The 16385-nt window shown below is 52.7% G+C and overlaps 1 protein-coding gene and 3 non-coding genes across 23 annotated transcripts in view; all 4 read left to right on the plus strand.

Moving 5' to 3' along the window:
- RAB11FIP4 (RAB11 family interacting protein 4) overlaps positions 1-16385 on the plus strand; it is a 125033-nt gene that overhangs the window by 98065 nt on the left and 10583 nt on the right. For 18 of the 20 annotated variants that reach the window (XM_425379.8, XM_025141761.3, XM_040649766.2 and 15 more), the window contains 2 exons: positions 7054-7254; positions 8198-8279. The gene's annotated coding sequence lies outside the window, so the exon portion shown is untranslated. The remainder of the gene's footprint in view (positions 1-7053; positions 7255-8197; positions 8280-16385) is intronic. The other 2 variants (XM_040649759.2, XM_004946166.5) reach the window with 1 other exon arrangement.
- TRNAT-CGU lies at positions 43-114 on the plus strand. Its single transcript has one exon. It is a non-coding gene; the product is annotated as a tRNA-Thr (tRNA).
- On the plus strand, positions 157-241 carry MIR1561 (microRNA 1561). The gene has a single exon (NR_035045.1). It is a non-coding gene; the product is annotated as a microRNA 1561 (primary transcript).
- MIR193A (microRNA 193a) lies at positions 10424-10500 on the plus strand. The gene has a single exon (NR_035321.1). It is a non-coding gene; the product is annotated as a microRNA 193a (primary transcript).

A 16385-nucleotide genomic window follows, 5' to 3' on the forward strand; every position in this document is an offset into this window, starting at 1 on the left:
GCCGCCTTCCACTGGCTGCGCGCGGCTGCTGCTAGCCCGTCAGGCGCGGTGGCCAAGTGGTAAGGCGTCGGTCTCGTAAACCGAAGATCGCGGGTTCGAACCCCGTCCGTGCCTGCCGAGGGAGCGCGGCTCGCGGTGAGCCCCGCGGCGTGGGTGCCGCCTCCGGCCGGGTTTGCGGCCGCTTTTTGTTCCCGGCCGCGGGGCTTCGGAGCGGAACGGCCGCCGCGTGCCGTGGGGGTGGGGTGGGTGACGCGACGGAGGAGCGGCGAGGTGGGCCCGGCTGTGCGTCCGTGTCAGAATCGCCCCCGGTCCGTGGGAGTGGCAGAAGCGAGCGGAGCCCGAGGTTTTGCTGGAGGGCGGCTGTGTGAGTGCAGTGAATCACTGCTGGGTTAGAGGTGACGTCTGCTGTGGAGGAGCCGTTCGGTGAGCTCGGAAGCGCCGAGCACTCCTTGCCGTTCCTCTGCAGGTGCGGTTTTGGTGTCCTGGGATGCTGGAAGGAGGCTGAATCCAGGAGCGAAGCCGTGCAGCCGCGGAAGGCTCCGTGTTTTGTACCTCTTACACCAGAACTGAGCTCCATTGCCCGGTTCTCGGTGCGTAAAGCAGCGCAGGGCTTTGCACGCGTGCAGAAGGCATTTCTGCCAGCTCTGTGAGGCATCGCTTCAATTACTGCTGCTTTCGGACGGCCCGCGGTGTGTGGAGGGTCGCTGTGTTGCAGGATGGCCGCGGCCGGGTCTTCGGGCAGAGCTGAACAGCCTCTGCCGGAGGCACCGCACGGGGGGGGACTGCTCAGCCCCCGCTGACTGCCGGGAGGCCGCTGCCCTCCGTAGGTGTGTGCGGGGAGTGCAGGGCGGTACTGACGGGGCACAAAACGCGCCGTGGTATATTTGATAGGAAAAACGGGAAATGCAGCTTAAAACTTGCTTAGAAAAATGCAGGTGGCGTTTTAGTAGGAAAATGCGGTGCTGTCGAAACTTTGCTGCAGGCTGCTGAGGCTGAACGTTTCAGCTTTGAAGCACTTTTTTATCCTTTAAGTTCTGTAGCATCTCACGTCGGAATCTCCAACCAAAATGCTTGGAACGACTCAAATCCCATCCCGTGGCCTCTGCAGAGGATTTCAGAGCTCTGTGGGTTTGCTTCCAGTTGTGAGCAATTGTGGAAGTGAGGAGCTCCCTGAAGGAGGTTTGCCATCAGTAAAGCCAGGCGGTGAGACCTGCCCAAACGTGTGCCATGAGCACAGCATGAGCAGCTGGGGATGTCAGTGGGGCCGTAACACAGGTGGTTCATCAGCTGCTTCACTTCAGTCTCTGCAGAACAGGAATATTTGCCTGTAACTCCCAGGTGAGCGCAGCTCTTTGCTGGGCGCTGTGGGAAGGGCCGGCAGGATTTGCTGCTGTGCATCTCTGCTGCTGAGCAGACCTGCCTGGATCCCTTCTGTTCGGTGACGCAGGGCTCTCTGCTTGCTTTGTCACCTTTAAGGCTCCCCAGTTCCTCGCACACAGCAGCTGTAGGGCACGGGCATCATAATCTGTACGGAGAGGAACAGGTGGAGGCTTCGCTATAAGCACACATCCCAACAGGTAAAGCTTTCAGGGCAGTGTGTGTTCCCCCTGGGAAGCTGTGCTTGGCTTATTGGCAGGGATGGGCTGGTGTGTTATGTCAGGGCAGGTGCTGTGCTGAGCCTCCTGGAGGGGGCAGCCAGCAGCCCTGGCTCAGCAGCAGAGGCTGCGGGTTCCCAGACAGCTGAGTGACTTCTTGCAGCAGCAGCTCAGGCTGTGAGCAGCCGGCTCCATACGTGTCCCTGTCACCTCGCACACGAGTTGTGGTTGGCCTGCATTACCTTGCACAGGAGCACTGTCCAGTGTTTGAGCAGGGCTGGAAAACAGTGAGACCTCAATGGGTGAAAAGTAGCAGAGGTCTTTTCAAGCTAACAAGTTTGCATCAGCTTGTACGGGAGCAAAGTCCAGCCTCAATGTTAAATAAGAGCACCTGCTGGTCGCGTCTCAGCCAGTCCTGCTGTGCCCTCAGCCCCAAACCGGCACTGCCGGGCTCTGCTCAGTGCTGCCTCTGCCCTGTTGTGTTCTGTGGGAGCCCCTGGCACTGCGGGGCTGTGTTGAGGCTGCCCAAATCCCCATCTCCTCCTTCTTACGTGGGAAAGAAATTGGAGTTGGGCTTTAACTTTAATAATTAATGTCCTGAAGGTCGGTGAACTTTAATCAGGGCGATTCCGCACTGATGGCAGCTGTGCTGAGGGGCAGTGTGGGCAGCAGAGCCTTGTTTGTTTTGGACACAAAGCCTGGCCGAACACAAACCAAACCGTTTGCATCTCTCATTTGAGTTGCTCTCATTTGATTTTGTTAAAAAAAACCCACTGAGGGGCCTCCCTCTGAATGCAACGCTATTAAATGAGGATTAAAATGAGGCTCCTTTTAATCACGTTAATCATGATGTGTTTTTATGAGGTACTTAAAATGTGCGTTGCTGCTGAAAAGGTGCAGAACTTCCTGACCTGGTGGGCTTCAGAGCACAGACATCTTCACGACCCCTTTAAAAGTCCTCTTAAAAATAAGTGTTAAAACAAATCACTCATAGCAGCAGTCTTTTCTGGCCGTATTATGTGTGCTTTTGAGGGGCTGACAGAAAATGCTGGCTTTAGGAAAGCAAGAAGTGAATGGGAACTAAAAGCATCGTGTTCTTTGTTCGGGTTGTAATAACATCTACAGTACTTTGCAACTCTCCTGAGTGTCTGTCGCATCCTCCCTGGGGTCAGACTTCAGCAACTGGAAAGCAGCCTTAGCAACGCAGGGGAAGCTGTGAGTCGGATTCAGCAGTAGTGGTGAGATCATTCCTGAGCTGTGTGAGCACCTCGTGGTGCACGGCCGGGGCTGGCCCAGGGGCTGCTCGGATCCGCACCCGCAGTTGGGAAAGCACGGAGCCGTCTGGTTGGTGCTTGTGCTTTTTGGGTGTCCCTTCACAGGACAGCTGGCATCTCTCCGCTTTTGTTGTTTGTTTTTAATAATACAAAAAAAAAAAAAAAAAAGTGGGGAAAGAAAAAACACCCCATCTCCAAAGCCCTGAGCTTGGAGAGAAAACCCACGGCCAGCTGTGTGCCGGGGTGAGCAGCCGGGTGCTGTGTGCTGCTGGGAGCAAAGCGGGGCTGCTCACCGTGTGCCACACGGAGCTGTGCAGACGTCCCCTGCAGGTTGGACAAGAAGTGTTGGGAGCATGTTATAAATGTTATAAAGCTGCTGGGGCTGCCAGCAAACAGCCGGTGGGACGGCGGTGGGTTTGGGTGAGGCAGAACAGCACGGCGGTGTTGCCTGAATGGCAAATGTGTGGCTGAGTAAATTAACTCCTGAGTGAATAAACCCCAAACTGTGGCGATCTTCACGTGGCCACAGCAATGTGAGTCCCGTTTCCATTATGCCTGGAATTTAATGGGCTGCTGAAGTTTGACCAAAAGGCATTTCTTGTGTCGGAATGAAAAACGACGGATCAGAAGGGTGACTCTGCAGACAAACATATCGATCTGAAGCCTGGGTGACACAGACTTCCTGGAAGAGAGCCCAGAAGGATGTCTGTGTTTAAAGTCAAATGGCTGCAGCCTTTTACCACCACAGAATAAAAAAAAATGTTGTTGTCTGCGTGCCAAAGGCTGAAGCAGAAATGATTTGTTCTGCGGGAGGAGCAGGTAGGTGTTTGCAAATAGAAATCCATTGAGTGCTGCAGCATTCAGCGATGTAAAGAAGTGCTGCCAATGTGTAGGAAATAAGGAATTGTTCAGCTTTTTGTTGTTTTCCCTTTGAAAACTGTTTTATGGCATGTGGGAAAGGCAAACTGAGTCTCCTCGCTCTGTGCTGGAGGTTCTGGGTTACGGTGTCCCTTCCCATGGAGGTGTGGGAGGGGAGCAGTTGTGATGTTCCATCATTGGGAACCATTTGGGGCATTGCATTTCTGCTGTGGCAGAGGTTTGGTGCTGAGGGTGCTGCTGCTGTCTGCAGCTGGATGCTAACGGTGAGGTGTGGGTGTGCCCAAAGCAGCGTGCAGCCCCCGGGGTGAGGTGTGGTGGTGGTGGCAGCTCAGGTTTGTGGATGAGCTGTGTGGCACCCAGAGTCCTTTCGCCCATGGTGGGGATGGCGGTGGCTGCCACTGCAGCGTTTGGTGCTGCGGCTCCACCAGGGGATGCGTGAAAGCAGAATTGAAGTGGAAGGAGTGGTGCTGAATGGCAGTGACTGCCAGCAGGTGCCAGCTGACATTCCAGGCCTCAGCCAAGCTTCGGTCATGCGGGAGAAAGAGGAGCAGGGAGGGGGAGTGGATGGGAGATTTACAGTCTCATCTCCTCCCCCATCCCAGCAGCAGGGGATCTGCTGGTCACAGAAGCCCTGTGCCTCTCCCTCATCCTCTCCCAGGTGCTTATTCATGCTCCTGGCTGTAAAGTGCATGGAAGAAACAGAGGCCCAGAGCCCAGCCTTGTGAGGTTTGTGCACCGGGGTTCTGCCTCTGCGAGCAGCCGCTGATGTGTGCCACTGAGATCACCGCAGGATGAAGGCCGGTGACATGAGTGCAGTTTTTGCTGTGGCTGGATGTAGGCTGGAAAAAACTTATACTGGAGCTGATGGAATTGTCTGTTTGCAAATGCAGTCCATGGGAGCAGTCAGACCTCGGATTAATGTAGCTTTCAAACTATTAGTCCTCACATTTGGGTGGTGAATGATTTCCTTTGCGTTCAGCACAATACGGTTCCACGGGCCTGGAGATGATGTGGGGCACAGCCTGCCCTGCTCCAACACAGTGCCTTCTTGTGGGCCATGCTCGGCTTGGCTGTGGCCTGCTGGATTGGTTGTAGCAGTGATAACTGAAACAGTGTTGGATTCAAACAATCAGCTAAACTAAAGAATTCCAATTGTATATGAATTCAAGGCAAGGATGGCCTAAGATAGGGTTTAGTGTTTGCTGTCTTTGAAGTGGCTGTAATAAACTTATGTGGGAAGCTCGAGAATGAGACTGAATGATCAGTGAGTGCTGCAGATCTGTCAGAGGGCTCCCGCTGCATCACTGTGCGTCGCTGTTGGGTGCCACAAATGGCCACAGGAGTGTGGTGGCATTGAGCAGAGCATTGCTGGGATGTGAGGACTGTGAGCTGGTAGAATCCTTGTCACTCACTTCATGGGCATCTTACCCAGGTTCAAACATGTATCGCATCACAGGAGAAGGAAAGCAGAAGGCAAGTGAGGCTGTACTGGCACAACTGGGTTCAAAAACTTCATTTTGTACCCTCAGGGTATAGATGGTGGGAGGATTGGTACCATGGCAACACCTCCCATTTTGGAAGTGCCTGGTATAGTCCCCCAAGCACTGTCCCCTCTCAGCAGTGGCTGCAAAGCTTGGTGCCCCTGGAGGGCCCTGCAGAGAGAAGTGAGCTCCCACGCCGAGCCTCTGCTGCAGCCGAATTCCTGACTCCTGTCCTTTCATCACTCTGGGCCCAACTTAAAGAGTACTTGCAAAGCTACCAAATATAGAATGCTCACAGCGTATTTCACAACTGAAACTTGCAAATGCCGGAGTGGATTTCATGGACTGAAGCCCCCCATGGAAGGAGCGTTACAGTAAATGAAGTTAGTGCGTTTGTTTAATCCCCGGGGATTGTGGGATGAAGGATTAAAGCAGGCTGAGGGGATTTCCCAATTGACAGCTGCTCCTCTGTGCACAAACACGGTTTTTTTTAATGTAACGTGTTCAGCCACAAAGAATTCAAGCTGCGTATGGCACTGTGTGTAACGTAGCCGTTGTTTCCACATCTGGCTGCACATATCTGTCTCCCACGGTAATTGTCTTTAATAGACACAATTGGGGATGAGGTAGTGGTACTAAGAGACATAGTTCTGTGTTGGAACAGGAAACCATTATTTCTGAGCTTAATCATAGCTCGTTAGTGCTTTGATTGTCTCCTCTCTCCTGCGGACACACAGACATACGTGCTTTAAATATGAAGGCCCCATTTGTGGCGGGGCATTCATCATGTATTGACAACTGGCCTGGGGTTGTCTGGCTGGGCCTTGGCCGGCGAGCAGAGCGGGAGCTGTGCTGCTCTGTGAGCTGAGGCTGCAGCTCTGCAGTGCCACGGGGCTGCTCAGGGCTGGGCAGAGCTCCCAGAAAGCAGCTCGGGTGGGTCGTGCTTCCCCATGTGTCCTGATGGGCTGCTGGTGTGGTGCAGAGGTGTGCGGGTCAGGCCTGCTCTTTGCAGTGCTCCGTATCGGAATGGTGCAGGAGTTTTAAATCATGAGCTTGCTGTTGGATTTATTTATTTATGTATTTGTTTTAAAGGGCTGATTCTGGGTCTCCAGCATGGATTAATGGTTTCAGGTGAAGGCCTGCAAGTTTCATCCCGTGCCAGCAGTGGGCTTTTGGTTATTTCTCTCACTGATCACTGTGTTCAGCTACTTTGATCCAGTTTCTTTGTCAACAAGGGGTGATGCTGAAATACCAAGCTGTTGGCTGCGAGCCCTGCTTGCTCACGTGCTGCTTAGTACCACATGCTGGAGAGTTAACAAATCTATGGCTCTGCTTGCAGAGAAAGGCATTGCATGAGTGGAATTGTGAAAGAAGAACTCAGGTTAATGCATGCATTCAGCAGAACCAAACTGCATCTGTGTCCCAGTCAGTGCTGTGCAGCCCAGCCTCCCACCACTGTGCATTGCAGCAGTTCTCTTTGGACTTCGGAGGTGGCACATCCACCTTCTGCGTGGTGAAGCCTTTGTGAAGGCCCATAAAGAAGCTGCTGCTGGGTTACGGCTCTCGTAGAAATGTTTTCTTTTTTCCAAACAAGGCTGTTTTCAGAAGCAGTAGGATCTGTTGTTCCGTAGTTATTGTCCTGGGCTGCTGTTGGCCTGATGCTATTAATGTTGGCCCTTTGGCTGCCAAACCGCTTCAACCAAACTGCTGGTGTGTATTTTTGGGATGGTGAAAGTAGTGATGCCTTATTACAACGTGATCTGCTTGGGATGGCATCCAAAGTGAACGCGGGGCTAATCCTGCTCCCACCTCTCGTCCTGACAGCGCTGCAGCCACGTTCCCAGCACACGGGTTCTGCACGCCATGGGGAGCAGCCAGCAGGTGTTTGTGGGAGGAGCTGCAGTCCAGAGACCTGACCTCAGGTGTGGATGTGTCCCCTGCTGATGGGGGACCTGTCTGCCCTGTGCCTGATCCAGTTACCTCCAAAGCACCGCACGCTCACACTCAATCCTTCCATGCATGGAGGTACGACACGTGCTATGATGTTCTGTGCTGGGTGTTGGTCTGTGTTGTTATGAGTGGCTCTTCGATAGAGCTGAAGAGCAAAAGGCCAACTGAGAGTCAGTAGTTGGTGGGTGTGCCCTGCAGTCTGTGCTACAGTATCAGCCTCTTTATTTCTAAAGGCCGGTGAGGACTTTTCTCTTTAGACCTGAGTGATTTCTACATCCTGTGCCCTTCACGGGAGGAGAGGTTGGTGTCCTCTGCACAGCTTTTGGAAGTCCTTATTTCCAGCAGTACTCACTGAGCACCGCTCAGATCAAATCCCTGAGCGTCATTATCCCAGGTGATAACAAATCCATCACTTCCATACCTTCCTTTGGTAAAGCTTGTTCACAGAGTCCTCGTGCAACTTCTCTCTTTCAAACCTTCTTTCCATGATTCACTTTGCATTCTACTATTGCTTTTAGCAACATGTTCCTTGGCTCTAAATGTTCATCAGGCTTCTGGCCAAGGAACACTTCCTTCTGTGCAAAGGATGACTTTGCAGCATTGGTCGAGTGCAGCAGTTACAGGGCAGACCACTTCAAGCTCCCTTCATCCCATTGTGCCCACACAAGCCAGGTGGTCAGTTGCCACAGCCGTAATAATGCTGCTGCCAAAGCTCTGAGCACCAAAGGCTTCTGCTGCAGCCTGCATACGTGTGGCTGTGGTACGTGGTGTCTGTGGGTGCAGGAAGAAGTCCTGCGCAGACACCAGGGATGCACATTTGTGTTCTGCTGAACCTGAATGTTTGAAAGATGAGTGCTGTGAGTGCTGGCTGTGATTGCTGGTAGCTTTAGCTCCTGGAGCCCACTTTGGAGCTTCTTACTCAGCTGATGTTTTTGTACAGAAGAGATGCCGAAAGCATTCTTGTGCACTGGGATTCCCGTTCTGTTATGTGAGCTCATTCTGATCTGCTTTCTTACAGCTGTGCTGCTCAACTCGGTGTAGCTGTTCCTGCTGTGATCTTCAGTGAGCATCACTGTGATTGCTGACAGCTCGTACAAATAGTAAGTGATGACCTCTCTTTGTATCTCACCGCTTTGCTATCATAAAGTGTCCGTGGGAACGGTCATGCAAAGGAACCGGAGTGCTTTGCAGTGTGTGTGGGCTTTGTCCCCTTTTCCTCCCAGTTTGTCCCTGGGAGGATCTGCAGCGTTAGATTAATGGGGGGAGCAGAAACTGGCAGCCCCTGTGAGCTGCAGGCAGGGCTCACGTGTAGCTTCACACCCCAAGTGTGTAAAGGTATCATTCCAAAATGTCTTTACGCTCAACCACACAAAGCAGGTGAGGTCATGCAGAGGAATAACTTTTAAGGTTCATATGCAGGAAGGAAGGATGTTCTCTTTTCTCATGGTGTTTCAGGTGACCCTTCTGACTCGACCTGACATTACCACAGCCCTTGCAGTACTTTCTTATAGTACTTTTAAAAATGTGTGTATGTGACTGTGGCTTTGTGGAGGCCTTACAGCTATAGGTTGTACACGTGGTACAGCTGTGCTTTGTGCACAGGTTTTCCCAGCAGTGCACCCCCAGCCGTACCGTATGGAAGTGAAAAGGTGCCGTATGGGAGGGCAGAGTGTGTCCTCTGACATCGCCGGGCACATTTACGTAGGGAGGACATGTGAGGGAAGGAGGGGAAGGCCGAGCACGTAGGGACACGTACGGGACACACAGAGCGAGCAGCTGTGCGCAGGCCCTGCGCTCGGGACGTGTAATGAGGAGGCGCTGCCGGTAGCGACCCTCCGTGGGGTTCCCACCCGGGGCGACCTCCGCGACGTGACGCGGAGCTGAGGGGCTTCCAGGAGGGCTGTTGGAGCGGCTGCGGCGCGGCACCGCTCCGGGCGTTGAGCGGCCGCCAGGGGGCGCCCTCCGCCCTCCGTGGGCCGCGGGGCGCGCAGGTCGGAGCGGCGCGGCGCGGCTCGGCACGGCGCGGCTGCCCCGGCGGAGCCACCACCGGGAGGAGCGCGGGGCGGCGGCGGGACGGCTGCGGGGCGGCCGCGGACAGCGACGGCCGCTTCCTGCCGCGTGCGGGGCCGGATGGGCCGGCGGAGCTGCGGGGAGGGCGGGGGGTGGAGAGGGCAGCCTGGGAGAGCCTCCAAAATTCGCCGAGCCGGGTTGCAGCGGGAGCTGCCCGGCGCAGGGGTGGGGACTGCCCGCTTCCTTAAACGGCGCGGGAGCGGCGGAGCGGCCCCGTGTGCCGCCCCGGTGTGCCGGGCCGTGCCGACCCTCCCGGGACGCGGCCGCAACACGTGGAGCAAACTTTCGAGGGATGGGAGTGCAGCCGGACGGAAACTCCGCCGCGTCGGGATTGCGCCGTCACGTTGCACGGAGCAGCTCGCCTCTTTCTGGTTTGATGTTTTTGGGTGTTTCGTCGTCGTTGTTGTTTTTTTCCCCCTCTTTTTAAATGGCTGCTTTGGGCTGGTTTTTTCTTTCTTTCTTTTTCTTTCTTTCTTTCTTTTTTTTTTTTTCTCTTCTTCGCCCTACTTCTCCTGCGTGTTGGGTCGGGACTTTGAAAGCACGCTGGGGCAAGCGCGGCGCTTGAGAAGCCGACAGAAATGTTGCAACGTCCCCGGTGGCAACGAATTTATTATTTGTTTCCTTTGCCTTTTGCGAGGGCAAAGAGGAAGGGTGGAAAAAAAATCTCGATGTGATCAATACCGGCTTAAATAGCCGCCCGCGAGCGGTCGGGGGCCCGCGGTCGCCCACCGCTTCTCCGCACGGACTTCAGCTGAGCCCGAGCCCCTCCCGGGCGTAACCCCGCGGACCGGCGGCCCTGGGGAATGGAGGAGGCCGCGGGGGTCCCCCTCAGCCCGTTCCCCCGCTCCCTCTCCCACGGCTGGCCGCGGGCTCGGGCTCTTTCGGCTGTTGGAAGCTCACGGCGTTTCTGCTCTCCGCGCACGAAGTTCCCCCGGGCTGTGCGGTGCCGAGTCACGGCGCGCTGCGGGCCCGGCCCGGGCTGCGGGGAGCCGGCAATGGGGGAGGGGGCGGCGCGGGGCTCTGCTTCGGGCCGGGGCGGCGGCTGCTGCCGGCGAGGTCCCCCGTGGCCGCGGGGCGGGGGCCGGGGCTCGGCGCTCGCGATAGGCACCGGCCGGGGAAGGGAATTAAAAGAACGGTTTGATTTAAAAAATCGCGATCCGTGCCCGATCGGGCGAGCTGAGGGCTGGGTCTTTGCGGGCGAGATGAGAGGTTCGTGTCTTCAACTGGCCTACAAAGTCCCAGTTCTCGGCTCCCAGGACCTGCCGGGCTCGCAGCGGGCGAAGACGGAGCGGTTGGGGCCGCCGCCCCCGGGACACGGCGCCGCCCGGCCCGGCTCGGCTCGGGGCGCCTCAGCCGCTGCCTTCCCCTTCCCGGCTCCCCGCGGGCCGTAGCGATGGGACGGAGTTCGTTCTCCGCGGAGCGTAAGTGCGTCGCGTTCCGAACAGCGCCGGGAGGGCCGCGGCCGTTCGCGTCGGGTCGGTGCCGTCGGTGGCCGTGTGGGACGCCGTGCCGGGAGGGCGGCCATCCTCACCGCTTTCACTTTCAGAAAACGCGTCTGTTTTCTTCTTTATTTCCTCTCTTCTTTGTTTTCCTTTTTTTTTCCCCCCTTTTCCCCCCTTTTAATAGATGTGGTCACACAAGCACGGAGCAGCCTGGCTCCGCTACTCCTCGTGTTTATGGCACTACTTTTTCCCCTCGCACTTCGGGTGCTCCTCATGATTTGCCTTTGGTTTTGATGCTGCACTTCTGTGGATTCTGTTGGTTTGTGCTCCTTTTTGGGCGCCATACGCATACAACGCCATGTGTGGGGATGGCTGTTTGCTCCTCTAGCATGGATTTATTGCTTCCGTGTCCTTCTGTATTATGTTGTGTTACATTTTAGGTTCTTAGAATTATTTTGCGGCTCCTCGTGATTGTTTGTTTGCCATGGATGTCTTCCCTTCTCTCTTGTCAAGTCGAGAGCAGTGCTGTAGAATTAGGAGGAAGGCCAATTGGCAGCAGGGTTCTCGTGGCCATGTTCTATAAAAGCAAATGGAAGATGGGATGGCTCAGAAAGCACAGAGGAAGGTTTTAAGCGGAATTCTTTCTTTGCTGTAGTGCTGCCCTGAGTGCGCACACAGAGCCTACGCAACTTTTACACTCGGATCCTATAAGAGCTTTGCAAACAAAACCCAGTTTCAGTGCTGCATTCTGTACGCTTTACCCATAGAAAACATTCACGTTGTGTTTTGCTATTAGTAACAGTTTGTAAATGGTATTAGAGACCACTGCTCGGCCCTCTGTGTCCAGCACAGCACATACAAGGTGTATTAATAGCCGTCCCTCTGACGTGTGTCTGTGCACACGGATGGGTGTCCGGTGCTGATCTGTGTGCAGTTCCAGCTGCCGTTGGCTGTGGGCATGGTGGGAGCAGGGCTGCCTTGGGCCCATTCTCCTCTTGGTGCTGGTTGGGAGCTTTCTTTGAAACCAGAACTTGAAGGAATTTATTTCTGCACGTTTCTTTTCCCCGTACGCCCATTTTTTCAGCCTCGCGGCCACAAAAAGGAAAAGTATGCGAAAGTACGGAGGAAAGGCAGAAATGCTGCTGCCCTTTTTGGAGAGGACGCTGCCGGGGGGGGTCTGTCGGTCTGCTCGCAGCCCTTCCTCCCCGCGGGTCTTCAGCTCTTAACGAAATTAATCTGCAGTGAAATCACAGAAATCTGATTCTAATCATCCGCCCTGGAACGAGAGAGCTACGGGACGGCAGGCATGGTGTAAAAATACTTAAAGCATACGGAGCCGTATCATTAACATTAAAACCTGCTGGTGTGAAAGGGGGGAGCAGGGGGGGAGGTTGCTGTGCCTCCTTAGCACTCTCCTTGCAACTTCTTGTGCAGCTTCTCAGGTATCGCTGCCCAGCAGTGATTGCTGCTGCGGCTGCTGGTGCTGCCCGGCTGTAATACTGGTGGGCTGAACTGGAGTTTTCTCTTTCATAGGAGACTTTCTTAATTGTGGTTTGCTCTGGAAAGCCAGGTAAACTGCTGGGTTTAGCTTTTGCCAGCTTTAGCATAATGTGGATATATTTTTTTTTTCCAGCAGTAATTGTTTTCTTCCTGCTTTTAAGCAAGTTCAGCCCCCAGAGCTCCGTGCTGGAGCGCTGCGTGGCGGTACTGAGGTGCTGTGTTTTGGTTTGGGTCCTTCATTCAAGATGCAGTCAAAGCGTGGTGCTTGTGGAGCTCAGTGCCAACATCGGGATGTGTTAAATCTGTTTGTTTGAGTTCTGCCTCTTTAGTTGCCTCTGGATTTTTTTTTTTCCTCCTAATGGCATTTGCTAAGGTGAAAGGACACATTTCTGTCCCAGCAGCATTCGTCCATTTGAGCTGACATGGGTGCAGTTATTCATGGCTGCCAGAACTCTGCTGATGGACTTCGTGATGCTGAGAATGTCATTTTTCTCCATTCACCTGCACTGTTTGCAGCTATTGTAGCCATATGTGCTACATTGATAAGCAGCTCCCAACTTCTGTTGGTGCCCCAAAGAACACGCAGTGCCACGCAGATGTATTTCTCAGCATCTGTTTTACACTGCTCTGTTTAAACATTCCCTCTGAATTAAAGCCCAGGCTGGAGGAGAGCATTCCCTCGTGCCCAAATGACTTTTTGTGGGTCAGATTACAAAGCAAAACTATTTTATTTTATTTTTGCATAGTGTTGCTCTGAAGGCTGGACTGGGGGTAGGCCACACTTTAGCACTTTCCAAATGCTAAATAAGATGGTTTGAGCTTCTGCTGCAAGTTGTGGACAAGCTCTTAAATTACTGCTTTTAGCTCTGGAGCTTTCAGTAACATGCTCTGCTCTCTGGGATGCAGGCTCTATTATTTTCCCCCCCACACCTCAGTTAATAATAATGGGACTTTGTTTTATTTTCACTTCTAAACTTTATGCCTCTCTTGCTAATGTTTCTGTGTGTACAAATGTGCTTTCTTCATCCGTCAGACTTGGCAATTCTTAAGCCACAATAAACTAGTTCTGGGCAGTACAGCAAGGCTCTCTATTTATCAGGGCCTTTCTGGGGAAGTTTATTACACTGCAAGAGTGACATTTTCAGCCTGCTGAAAGAGTTGGTAAATATTTGGCAAGTCCTACTCCTTCAACAAAAAAGGGGCCATATTTTATCTGTGATAAGGCCTGAAAGAAAGCTGTCTAGGCATTAAGGGCCTGAGTTGTTGGGCAGAGGGGTGGGGTTTGTGCAGGATATTCTTTGAATTGGACCAAGAGAAGTCAAATGTTTGCCTGCAGTTTAGGAACCACTGGTCCTCTATGTTTGCAAATAGAGACCTTCAAGCCAGGGCTGTATTTGGAGTTGCAGAAGGGCACTGAGCATGGCGAGCGCAGTATCTGCATTACAGGTTTATGTGATCAAGGAGGGAAGGTTAGATGGAGGCTGTGCCTGCTATCAGCCCCGTTGTTTGGTCTGACCTTTCGCAGCAGCCTGGCCGTGTGTTACAGTCTTGCTCTCTGGGTGTGCAGACTTCTGTAGGCCTGAAGCAGCCACCTCACAGACCTCCCCTTTCCCCCCGTTCTTGGCACTGTCCTCAGAAGGCAAAGCCACGTGCTCAGTGCCAGCCCTACTGCAGGCTGGTCCTTCCTTACACAGGGGCAGGCCAGCTGATGGGAGCGCACTTTTCCCTTCCCACTGCTGGCCTGCTTGAGAAAAGCCTTCCAGCGCCTGCTGGCTTCATCGCTTCCCTTCCTGGGGACCCAAAAGTGATGTCTCAAAGGGGAGAGGAGAAGCAGGAGTGCCTCCAGGGCTGCAGGGCACAGCCTTCCAGGGCTTCAGCCGATGGACTGCAGGTTAACAGCATATTGCTTTAGCACTAAATAATGAAAGTACTTCCGAGGCATTGCTCAGTAGCTATGGCTTTGTATAGATTTCCTGGATTTTACGTGGATCCTGGTGGCCTTTCAGCTCTGGAGGATTGGGTTGTTGGTTTTTTCCTATCCGTGGCAGCAGTGGACCTCTGTTCTTCCTCTCTTCGGACAGAAAGTTTTTCCCAGCGTCCTGCAAGTCCCTGTGGGTGCGTGGTGTGCTCACATTGCATGGCATCGTGCAGGATTGGAGTATTTTTCCAGTGCAGATTAGTGACACCGCTTACAGGTCTGGGATTGGAATCTTGGCCATGCCTGCTAGTGCTGCCATTCATTAACATTACCTTAACTGTATGACATCCCATCTCACCAAGGATCTGCAGCCTTGCTCAGGCAGCTGTGTTCCCCTGCGGTCTGGCAGCCCATGGCACACTGCTGTCTGCCCTCGCTTTGTTGCACAAATGCTGCCCATCACAGCAGGGCCGGGGCTGCTCCTCGCTCCACCCTTCTCCTGCTGGAACCTCCATGCAGTGAAGTGGTGTCACCGCTGCTTACTGCTGCTTCCAATTTCTCAATGTGCACTTTGCTTCTTTTTTTTTTTTTTTTTGCAATGGTAGGCATAGAATTTCCTCAAACTGTAAAATTAGAAAGCAGATTTCATTCAGCAATCTCTCTTTGCCTGGTAACTCGTAAAATACTGTCAGAAATGTGGTCTGAAGCGCTGAAATTAAATTGAACCAGCAGCTTGCAGGAGCTGATAGCCACTGGGCTGGTGATGTGCCCAACTGAGCTGTGCTTTTGTGCTTCTGGGACGAAATGCAGAGCTCTTCAGGAGCGCCTCTGTTGCTCTGTGCAGTGCAGGGCTCGGCGTGCTTTGCTGCCAGGAGGGCTACGTTCCCATACAGCAGTGCAGGAGTTTAAGAAATAAAACCCAGAAGCTGTTTGATGCTGAGCTTCGTGGCAGAGCACTGACCAGGCCGGGTTGGGCAGAGCAGCCATAGCTGAAACATCTGGAATAATATCACGTTTCCCCAAAACAGAGTTCTCTTTAAGAGCGGCAGTGATTGCTGATATTTGAGAGGGTGGAGCGAGCAGCAAGCTACCAATGCTGGAAAATGAATTAAGAGCTTATAGAGAGAAATGCTGAGAGGTGGGCAGGAATTCCTTCTGATTAAAAGATGAACAAATTGGGGGCGGTGGGACCCGGCGGGCAGTCAGCACTGCAGAACGGGTTGTAGCAAAGTGATGTGTGAGTTTGGAGCCAGAATCTGCAGGAAAAGTATTGCATGAAAAGAGAGATTGTTTCATAAGGAAGAATTTGAATGGAGTTCAGTTAAAACGTGCTAGATTTTAAACTGTTTGTGCTGTTTTGTTATTTCATGGAAGGTACAGATTCCTCAGTCGGACTGCTGTGGGTGTATTTTACACTTGAAGGGTACTTAGGAAAGTAGATTCAAAGTCTGGGTTGCATTTAAAATGTTTTAAATTGCAAAATCTGCTTTGGCTACAACAATATTTTGTATAATTGTGACTTCGTTTGTTAATTTGGAAAGAAATGTTTCTGGAGGAGGAGAATATTCCTATGCAAATACAGCCGTTCTGCAGAGCAAGAAGCAGCGAGGAAGGAGCTTAATCACGACCAAGCTTGCCCAGTTCACTTTAATTTGCCTTTGACCATAAAACCAAACAAATAATGCAATGACTGGAAAAATGTAATCAGATATTTATGGTATACAGGATTTTTTTCAGTGTCGTGGATTATTCAGCAATACACTTAAAGGTATTTTAATATATAAGGAGTGTCTGTTTCACAGGAGTTGCATGGGGCCCAAACCAGTTTGAGTCTGCATTTTAAAAGCAACTTAGATTGACTTGTTTTCAGCGCCATTGTTTCACAGACAAAATTCAGCTGAATAAATCACCCTGAATTTCTTAAATCTGAGTTAGTGAGGAGCTTCAGGAACATCATCCAGAGCAGTGGACCGAAGGAGCAGAACTCCGGCACAGCTCTGCCCGTGTGAGCTGCAGCGTTAGCTGCAATGCTGGGAGCTCTGCTGAGATGAGAGCTGTGTTAAATTTAGCTCCAGGATTCACATACTGCACTCACTTCATTGGAAGGGTTTGGTTTGCATGTAGCATATTTCAGCTAGCTGTGCATCTCCTTGGGGAGTAAATCACAGCCTGAATGAGAACATTCACACACATTTATGACATTCATGCTGTGTGCCATTGGAGGCTCTGCATGCATTCAGACTTTAAAGCTAGCACTATCTCTGCCCTGCTTCCTG

The sequence above is a fragment of the Gallus gallus genome, chromosome 18 (genome assembly GCF_016699485.2).
Source record: "Gallus gallus isolate bGalGal1 chromosome 18, bGalGal1.mat.broiler.GRCg7b, whole genome shotgun sequence".
NCBI lineage: Eukaryota > Metazoa > Chordata > Aves > Galliformes > Phasianidae > Gallus > Gallus gallus.